Raw genomic sequence first — 10,282 nt, forward strand, 5'->3', positions numbered from 1 at the left:
TCAGCTCAAAGGATCACTCTTTACCCAGCCTTCTGGGTCTGATACAACTTCATTATTGCAGCAACAGTATATTCCTCAAATTTTCTCTCATTCTTTTCCAGAGTTGGTTGTGAACACAATGTTTTACCTTCTTCATTGTTCACACTTGCTGATAACACTTTTTTTTTTTCCCAGCAATCCTTCAGAACATGTAAGTCAGGTCATATCTTGTTTGTCCTCTCCTTGATTGTCCTTAGTAGATACAGTTTGGGTCAAGAATTTCCACATGAAAAAAAACAATCCATCCCAGAAAAATGCATGCAAACCAGGGCTTTTTTTTTGGAATAACAAAGTGTGTGGGTTGGGTTTTTTCCCCAGCAAGAGTGGACCACAGCAGCTGAGCATACATTACCCACACAGGCTTTCAGTGATATCACCCATAACATATGGTGCAGAATCTTTCCCTTAAGCAGTGGTTTGTATCAAATGCTCCCCAATGAAATACTTCACCATGACTTTGTATTTGTATTGTTTTCTTGTTTTGTTCAGTTGTTAAACATAACAATGTGCTGTCAAGATCAGTTGCAAGATGTGAGACATGCTTGAGAAACACCTTGTCCCCTGGCTAAAGAAAGGTGTCCCCAGCATCAGCAGATGAAATGACAATGACTTGGGTGAGTTTCCAGAGGGCTAAAAAAAGAGAATGCCCAGAACAATGTCTGAAACATCAATTAAAGCCTCTTTTGGAGGGCAGGCTGTGAAAAATGACTGGTTTTACAAACAACAGCCTTTTGAGCTCCAGCCATGGTGTACTGAACATGAGCTAAGAAGAGAAACTGCTACAAAACAGAAGCAACAGGTAAGAGTTATGATTCCTCTTCTCTATGTTGAAGCTGAGAGTTTGTTTCCAAGCTGGTCTGCCCATTCCCTGCTCCAGTATGATGCTTGCCATGGGCATATGGAAACCAGATTAAAGAATATCAAGGACTTGTCTCCTTTTCTTTTCCCCACTCAACATCAATAGGTAATTTTTAGATTGGCTTTATAGCTCCAAAGCTGGTGTGCTGAGAGGTAGGTTTTGCCAGTCACTGTAGCTCACAGGTTTTATTGCTGGTGGAAGATTTGTTTGCTCAGAGAAGTCCTTCCTGACTTTATGTTTGCCAAAAGGAAAGTAATTAGAGTGATGAGATCTGGCGTCTCTGTTGTTCAAAAGAATGGCAATTAATCCAGACAGTCATAGGCTGATTATTATCCTGTTATTAATTATTACTCTGTATCCTTTCCAAAACCACTTGGACATTTGCAGGCACTCTCTGCTGTTATTATTGTTAATCAGCATCAGGACTGATGTTGCTGAGGATAGTGTGAGGTCCATTCTGATCCTGGTGCCTGACTGTCTCTCAGTCAAAGCCCTTGTCCACCTGGAGGAGCATCAGAAGGGCTGTGTTGCTACAACATGCTAGGAGCTGTGCACTGACAAATGGATTATGAGCAAATCTCATGCTTGAGCTGGCCAATTTCAAGTCCCAGGAAGCTGTCCCTGATGCTCACCAGTCTAGATGGGCCATGTGGACTTTTAATTTGTAGAATCATAGAATCATTAAGGTTGGAAAAAACTTCTAAGATCATCAAGTCCAACCACCAATTGGATCATCCAGTCCAACCATCAAGTCTGACCATCATTTCATCTTTTTCTATATCTGAAGGGTGGGTGCCTTAGGCATTTGTCCAGGGATGTGATAAAGTCCCCATCACTGGAGGTTTTCAAGATGAGACTGGACAGAGGACTAGACAGTCTCATCTAGGCTCTCTTTCCAACCAATGATCTTTCAAGGTCCCTTCCAACCTGGGCTGTTCTATGACCCTATGATCACCACAGAGCACACCATGTTGTGGTGTAGATGTTGCCTTAAGGGCTTGCTATACTTAAGGTGATGGGCCAGATAGCTTAATGAACTCTCTTGACATGAGTCTCTGGGAAGTTTTAAAGGCAGTACTTGAAGTAGTGACATCTATAGCTCAGCCACCCCTGCGTGACACCAAACAGTAGACGTGCAGTGCCACTGGTTGGAGATGTGTCACTCCTTGGTTGGATATAGATGCTTTCCTCCACCTTTGGTCCCATGATCTGGGACAAAGGGACCTGACTATCAGCCCACCAGTAGTCTTATGTTGTCCTGATGAAGGGTTCTTGGTCTCTGTTCTCCCTCAGGTATGCCCTGAGTGATGAGCATGAAGCTGTGGAGGTCCTTGTCTGAGGACCCAAGCTGACAAACCTTCTTTGGGGCAGAGGGTAGCTCCAAAGTAGTTCCAAGGCAACACCTCCAGGTCCAGGTGAAGAGACTCTCTCAGCTTCATGTCCAAAACTGTACAGATGAATGGTGGAATACAAAAAGAAAATAAAACCTGTCAAGGTCTCCACAGGAAAAATATCTGGAGAGGAAGGATTAGAGTCTTGTAGGAGAAAAGCTGCTTGTGTGAATATCCATGGGTGAGGAACCTCACACAAGTGGAGAACTGAGCCAGATAATAAATTTAATATTAAACTTTTGTTTCTGATAGCATCCAGAGAAGATCTCTGTGTGAGTTCTCATCCAAGGCCATGAACAGTATGTCCCTACTTCTCTTCACAGTTGTCTGTATGAGTTTCAAATGCTTCTGGGTAGGCTGATAGCTTTATTATTTGTACCCTCAGTGGAAAGGAGTTATAAAGTCTGTACAACCACTCAGTCTGATCAGATTGACTGTGTAAAATGTGCTTCTCTTGAAGCTGATTAAGTTACACAAATTTAGAGTGCACTGTAAAACAGAAATTACACGAGGATTATACACCCTGTGAAAAATGTGGGTGAGAAATCACACCTTTGGTTCTACAAGATGAAATGTAAACTGTACACAGTTGGATGTAGCCTGGGTCACTCCTATTGCCTGGCATCCTGGGGTGTCAATTCTGAAGTGGTAACATGCAGAGCTGAGTGCTGACAGAGATGACAAACTGCACCTCCAGAAGCAGCAATGGGCATTAATCAACAAACTGAAAGGCCTGAGATGAAGGGGAAAGAATAAGAATAATAATAGTATTAATAGATGATTACCTAGGAGATTAAAAGGCAAGGAGTCTTCTCTGGATGTGATTTGAAGCCTGAGGAAATCCAGACCAACACTTCAGCACGGTGGTGAGGGGAAAATTTTGTGCTCTAGGGATCTTCTTCATCTGTGCTGAGGTGTGAAAGGCACAGAAGTACTTGGATAAACAGATAAAAACCAAAAAAATAACCTCATATGTAAAGCATATATTGTTTTGGTCAAAACTACCTCAAAGCAGTTGTCAGAAGGGTTGGCTGAGAGTGAACACTTCCATTTTCTGAAGGGTAAGCTGCCATAAGCAAGTGTTTGAAATTAAACACAGTAACCTGCTGACTTTAATGAGTCTTTAAATGAAAAGTGCACAAGGTGAATTAATATCCAAAAAAAAATAAAGTGGCAGAAGGTGCTGGATGTGACACCAGGACTAACCAGAAGAATAATTGGGTTAGAAAGAAATATTGGGGGAAAAAAACATAGTTTATGAGGAATGAAAAACACAAAAAGCATAATAAGAAAAAGTTCTGTTTTCTAGATGTCATTAAATAAAGGAATAAAATGAGAAGTGATAAAAATAAATTTTTTGGAAGGATTTTGATACAAACAGCAAGAGCTTGATTAGACAGGTAACTGCTAAAAGGAAAGCAGATGGATTACTGTGCAGAAAGGGTATTTTAGAGGTTGGAGATAACACATATGGGGCCCAAACTTAATAGAAGTTCTTAATTTCTTTAGAGATGAAGCCAACAAGGGTTGCAGAGAAAAACAGAGGAAGTGAGCAAGGGTATGAAAATGGGAATTATTGCTTCAAACTGCTTCATCAATGCAAATTGGATAAAACAGTTTTGCATCAGAGAAAGCCAAAGAAGCTGGCCACAAGAAATGACATCTGAGACCCATTATTCCTAAGAAAAATATCAAACTACAGGCTCAAAACAGGAGATAAAAAAATTAACAAATAACCTATAACGAGGAAAAGGGAAGAAATAGGGAACTTATCATTTCCACTATTGCAAAATAGAGAAAAATCATGTCTGTTGTCATGTTACATACAAGAGGATGCTTGGAAAAAAGAATCAAACCACATTAGTGGGCTCTGTAGTTTGCTGTGTCATTAGATGGGCTGTAAGTTGTAGCACATGAGGATATGGAAAGAGCTCTGCAGATGGCACCATTCCTATAGATTTGCACAGCAAAAGATCAGTGCATAGTTTCTTTACACAGCCCAAAATCTCCACTATTCACAAGTTTTACTGATTTTATGAAGCAATCGTGTTGTCCATCTGATCTCTCTTGTGCTCAGCATCTGCCCTCTCAGAAATAAGCAGGAGTTATGATTCCAGCCATGCTCACAAATACATGGGAAAATAAGAATATGAAACTAGCAGCAGCTCCTGCCAGTATAAACACAGGAGAGTTTTGAGCTGCTGGTTCTCACACTGGTTGGAACTGCAGGGGAAGATGGAAGTCAAGGGAGTCACAGTGTGAGATATTACTCATCGTGGCCATGGTAAATGAGTTCCCCAGAGGCTGCAATTTCTTTGAGGAACTTGCTGGTTCTAACTCATTTCACAGGCTAACCATGCCTATCATTTATTCTGCAGATATCTGCCCTTCTGTGGCTTGCTTTTGGTCCTGACTAATAGTCCTCTAGGGTGGCACGTCTCTCCGAGTCCCCACTGGGGACCCATGAGCCTGCCCAGGTCAAACAAGAGCAGCTCAGTGGTTTTGCTGGGAGACATCAGCTCCTCTGCTTCTAAGGAGGAAATCCTCTGATGGATGGAAGGCACTCTAGCCTGGATTTTGGATTGAGCACCAAAGAATCAGTTATCCCAAGGAAGTCTTTCCAAGATGAATACCCAAATACCTCTTACATATTTTTCAGGAGGCCAGTGGAGACCAGATGACTCACTAGGGAACTGGTTAAGCAGAAGAGAGATTTTTGGGAACCCATTCTCTTTCTTGAGTCCAACATTGAGTTATTTCAACCTAATTTCCTGAAAGGAGGGTACAGTAGAGGAAGCTTTCTGTGCTTCCCTGCAGGGAGCTGTGGCAGCTACTGCTGCCCACTGGGCTCCCTGGATTTATTGCATTGGAAATGCTGGAGTGATCTTTTCCTCAAACTCACAACACGGTGTTACCCAGTGGTGTGGGAGGTTGTTTGGTGTGCTCCAGGCATGCCTTCCAGCACAGCAGCACTGAGCTTCAGCAGAAAAACAGCTGCTGAGAAGCCAGAGGCAGATGCAGCTCTCCCTGTCCTCATACCACCACAGAGACCTTCCCAGTCACACAGGGAGATGTCCAGATAGATCATGAGCTCTGAGAGCAGAGGGTTTTCAGCTTGCAGTTTTAGATTTATGTGCCAAATTCCACTTAAATCCTTCTCCAGGTAATTTAATCCCATACTGAATCTTGTCTTCAGTTGTCTCTGCCCGAGTTCTCCTGTAAAGCATTTTTGTCCTGAGGCTGGAAACCTTTTGGAGGTGCCTGATCCCTTTGGTTTGCAGACAAATTAGTACAGCAGGGCTCTGAGATGATTTCACAGCTACTCAGGATGAGCTAAGCTGGGAAGACTGGGTCAGAAACACTGACACCTTTCATTTGTGCAATGGGAGGACAAAACCTTATCAAATCAGAGCATAACCAACCTCGTGGAGGATTACTTTGCAACGGGGTGAAAGTGCCCCTCAGTGGCTCTGCTAATTGTGAGACTAATTTACAGTCAAGCCTTTTGCTTAAGAATCTTTCAGGCAGGTAGGAAGCACACACCAAAAAAATCAGGAAAACAGGTAAGACTGAGCATTCAGGACAGACCTGCATCAGGAGAGCAGCTTGTTTGAGAGCATTAAAATCACAGTTTGTTCAATGTAACCAGACAGTGAGTATGCAGTCTTTGGCTATTTATAACTCACAAATAAGGCAAGCAGACAGCTAATATAGCCAGGGGCCAGCAGGAACAGAGCAATGCAGTTTTATTAGCCAGCCTAGGTGGACATGTCATTTGATATATCCATGTGTGAAAGTATTTTTATCATCTGAATGTTGAAAAAGGTCACAGAAGCTTTAAATATGAAAGTAAATAAAATTAAACCTTCCTGAAGACAGCCAGATCCCTTAGGCACAAGGAATCTCTCAGTGGCTTAAACAGGAGTTGGAGAGAGAAGTGAGCTAATCAGAGGGGACTTCAGTCTGTATGTAAAAATCCAGCATAGGCAGCTTTAAAATAGTTGGAAGAAACATTGTTTAGGTAAATATGGTGACTATCCAGCAACAGAGGATAATAGCTGCTTATTTACTAACTCCCACCTGTAGACTTTCTGACGTATGAATTCAGAAGTAATTCAGTTCAATTAAAATGTTGCCATCACAATAATTCGATTGGGTCCTGCTCTCTCAGTTCCATTGACCAGTCGATCTCATCAGCTGGGTAATTAGCCAGCATTAATCAGTCAAGCTCCAGCAGAGCTGTTTGCTGCTTTAATACACCCATATTTCTGTCTTGCAGAGAGAGCTTTGTGTTGTAAAAGTGAAATGCAGTCGTTGGCAGCAGTTCATGACATGTCAGGTGTCTCAGTTCACTCTTTGCTCTGTAGGGTTTTGTGCCTGGAAATATTTGCTGTGATGTGCCATGTTCTGCTGTTTTGTTGAAGCCCCAGAGAGGCTGTGACAGTCACTGGGTCAACTGCTTGGAAGCTCTTTCCATCCCTGGAGGGAAACCACCCATCCCAGAAGAGCTGAATGTCCCATGAGGGTCCCAACAGCACTAACCCCTTCTCTTCCACTCTTGGAGTGGGATGTTTCCATCCCTTTTTTATTTTGGCAGGTTTGTCTTTAGCTAACAGGTTTGTTTTTCTGTTTTATGACAAAAAGCAGTTTATGAAGAGACCCAGTTTTTCTCTCATTTTTCATACTCTTCATTAAAAGAAAAATAATTGGAAAGAATGTTTAACCACTACGAGTGGCAGCTGTTTCTTAAAACAACAAGATAACCAGTTTCTTCCCTTAAAAACTTACAGTAAAAATTGTTTAAGAAATAGAAAATAATGGGGAAAAAGATAAATACGTGGTAACTTCATGGGTTTTTTTGAAGGTACAGCAGTAGCTATAACCATGACTCAGGTTACTCTGCCCGTGGAACAATTTCCTTGTGAGTGGGACCCTGTGGCTGGTGGGACCAGCCAGGAAGGGACAAGGCAAGTAACCTTAAAGATACTGATTCCTTTCTTATTTCTTATTTTTCATTTCTTATTACTTCTTCACCCCTGTTCTCAATCAGACATTCCTTATGATGATTTCCTTGTTGTGCAAAAGTTAGATACTATCAGCAATGGTCTGACCTCCTCTCCATCATACTACCTTCAAGCAGCTTCTATTACTTTCTTCATGAAGAATTTATTCCTCTGCAGGGAAGACATCTATTAATCCTAGTCATCAACACAAGACAAATTATTTCCCCCAAAGATTTGTCCTCCACTTTTTTTTTTTTAGGTCTGAAATACCTTTCACTCCAATTTTCTTTATTTTCTTTGTAGATGTCATTGAAAAGACAGAGTTTCCTCAAGAACCAAGTCAATATTAACAAAGTGTTGTGTTCAAAATAACTGGAATGACCTCCACGTTCAATGGGTGAGGGATAATTGTGGCAGCTTGTTGCCTTATTACACCCAAATACAAGGGGATGAAGAAGAAGCCAAGGAGAGCAGAGAAACCTTTATCTCTAGTACAGAAAAGTCCTGTGGGTACAAGCAAGATATTTCAGGATCACAGATCACACATAACTTGTTCTGTAGCTCTTAATGTAAATTCACGTTGCATTTATTTTCAGAATAGAGTCAGTGATTTTCTTCTTGTTATTGTATTTAGGTTTTTGTACTGTGTCTGCCCACCACTGGCCATTGAAAGACCCCATTCCCAAATACACATATGTTAAGTACCTGGATTTCTAGTTTCCATGGCAGAAGTCACTTTTAGGAGGAAATTACTAACTTTAAAAAAGAAACTCACCTTTATTTTTAATAAAAGCCAATAAAACTTGCTTTTGCTTAGTGTTTTCTTTTTCCTTTTCCTTTTAAATCTTTATCTGTGTCCCCTTTTGATTTTTATCTGGCTGTTGGGAAAGACAGCAGCCGAGCTGAGCTCTGATAAAGCCAAAAGTGTGTGTTTGTGTGAGTGTTTGAACTCAACTCAAGCTTCAAATACAAGGAGAGCAAGGATTGAACCTTGTGTTGCTACACACACTGCTAAGAGAGTCAGAGCAGAAAACCTCAGGTTGGAAGGCAAAGATTTTATGTTCTTTCATTTCCTCTCATGGAAAGGCCAGGTCCTTCCTACAGAGTGATGCCAGGGGTGTTTTCCTATGGACCTCTGTGCTCTTCACCCTGTTCTCACGTCAACCATCTCAGTGAAAACTGTGGTTGACTATAACATTGGGAGAAAACGAATTTCAGCCATCAGTTCATAACCTTTCTGTGTGCCTTTCTTACAGAGAAGCCTGCAAGGGTCCAAAGCTCAGTGAAGAGTATCTAATTCATATTTCCAGTGCAGCTTTTGATCTGAGCATTTTGGGTTTTTTACATCACAGGTTTTTTTACATTTTTAATTGCTCCTAGGAGAAAAGTTCTCAAAAACTCAAAAGTCCTTTTGAACGATAAAATAGCTTTCAATTTATCAGATATAAATTAATTCAATGGAGAAAAGTGTTTTGTTTCTGGATGAAAAAAGAAATTTTACCTTCTAAAACCAAAGCATTTCAGCCTGCCTGTGTTTTGCAAGACTTACAAATGTAGAAAGATGTTAGTCTTAAAAATGTAGGCAACAATGCAGACAGGGAGTGCAAAACAAGCTGGAAAAAAGCACAAGCAATATCACTTCAAAAAGTGACATCCTTTTTGTATCCTTGGTAAGTTTTTTCAAGGGCAGTGGTTGGTCTGCTTTCAAGTCTAGAAATTCCTCTGCATTTACTGTCAAGAGATCTTTGCTGCTTTGCACTGATGATTCAAGAGATATGAGAAACTTATCTACTTGCATACCTATTTTAATATTTCATTAACTGTTTGAAGGTGTGTATTTCCAATTACCTGTCCTAAAATAGCAACCACCTCTTTTTCTAATCTGATTTAAGCTTTCTTATCATTTGTCTTCTTCAAAACGAGAATAAAACCAGGACACACTCTTAAAATCACAACAATCCTTCCAATTGCTCCATTTTCAGTTTCTTTAGAATAATGATCCTCACTCAAATTCACTCAGCTTCTTTCTTTTTTTAGAGCAACTGTTGCAGTTCTACTGGAAAATATTTATCCCCTTGGCCAAGGGCAGTGTTGATACCTTCTGTAATTCACGTTGCTATTTTGTCAATGGCAAACCATAATATTTCCAACATACAAGGACTGGTTGCTATACACCATAAACAGGCACGAAAATAAATCCATTCATTCAGAAGGAAAAGAAGAGGTGGGGCTGGAAGAAGGTTTCCAGCCCTCTGAGCCAAATATTCTTCTGCACAGGCCAAAAAAGCCACCCCCTGCCCCAAACAGGAGCAGGCTGCTCCTGCAGTGCCCACTAGCCCTTGTCAAAATAAATTGTATATCATGTAGTTAGGAGAAAAGAATAACCAAGCTATTAAAACCAGCTTGGGTGCATTTTAACTCCATTAAAAAGAATTAATGAATCTAACTTATTGAAACACAAGTCACCAGCTTACTAATTTTTTGTTTTTCCAAAGCTTTTTATAATTTTGTAAGAGGAAAAATTCCAGAAGGGCAATCCATACCTGCAGAGGCAGCTGCCTAAAGCATGAGGAAAATCATTTAATTCTATGTGCTTTTGACACTTCTCTTGGGTGTGAACGAAGCAAGCAAGGAAGGGTAAGAAAAGTGGCCACACAATCTTCTTTTTTAGCTTGGCAAATTTTTGAGCTGCCTACAAACTTACTGGAATCAGAAGTCCAGATATTAGTTCTCTAGTGTTATATATTTAAGACTGAAAAATTGAGTCTTAAATACTGGACATATCTACATCTTGGCTCTCCCTGTGGGTTTCCATTGTAGAGAACCCCTTTGCAGGCCACATCATCCCTGCAGAGTCCTTACTTCTTGGGGTGAGACTGTGGTGGGCCCACAGACAAGGAAACCACAGAAGTAATCCTGTGCAATATCTAGGTTTGACCAGAAAGGTCCATGTGTTAAAGCCTGCACTCCAGGCTGTACCAAACTGCTGA

The sequence above is a fragment of the Merops nubicus genome, unplaced genomic scaffold, assembly GCF_000691845.1.
Source record: "Merops nubicus isolate BGI_N331 unplaced genomic scaffold, ASM69184v1 scaffold1219, whole genome shotgun sequence".
NCBI lineage: Eukaryota > Metazoa > Chordata > Aves > Coraciiformes > Meropidae > Merops > Merops nubicus.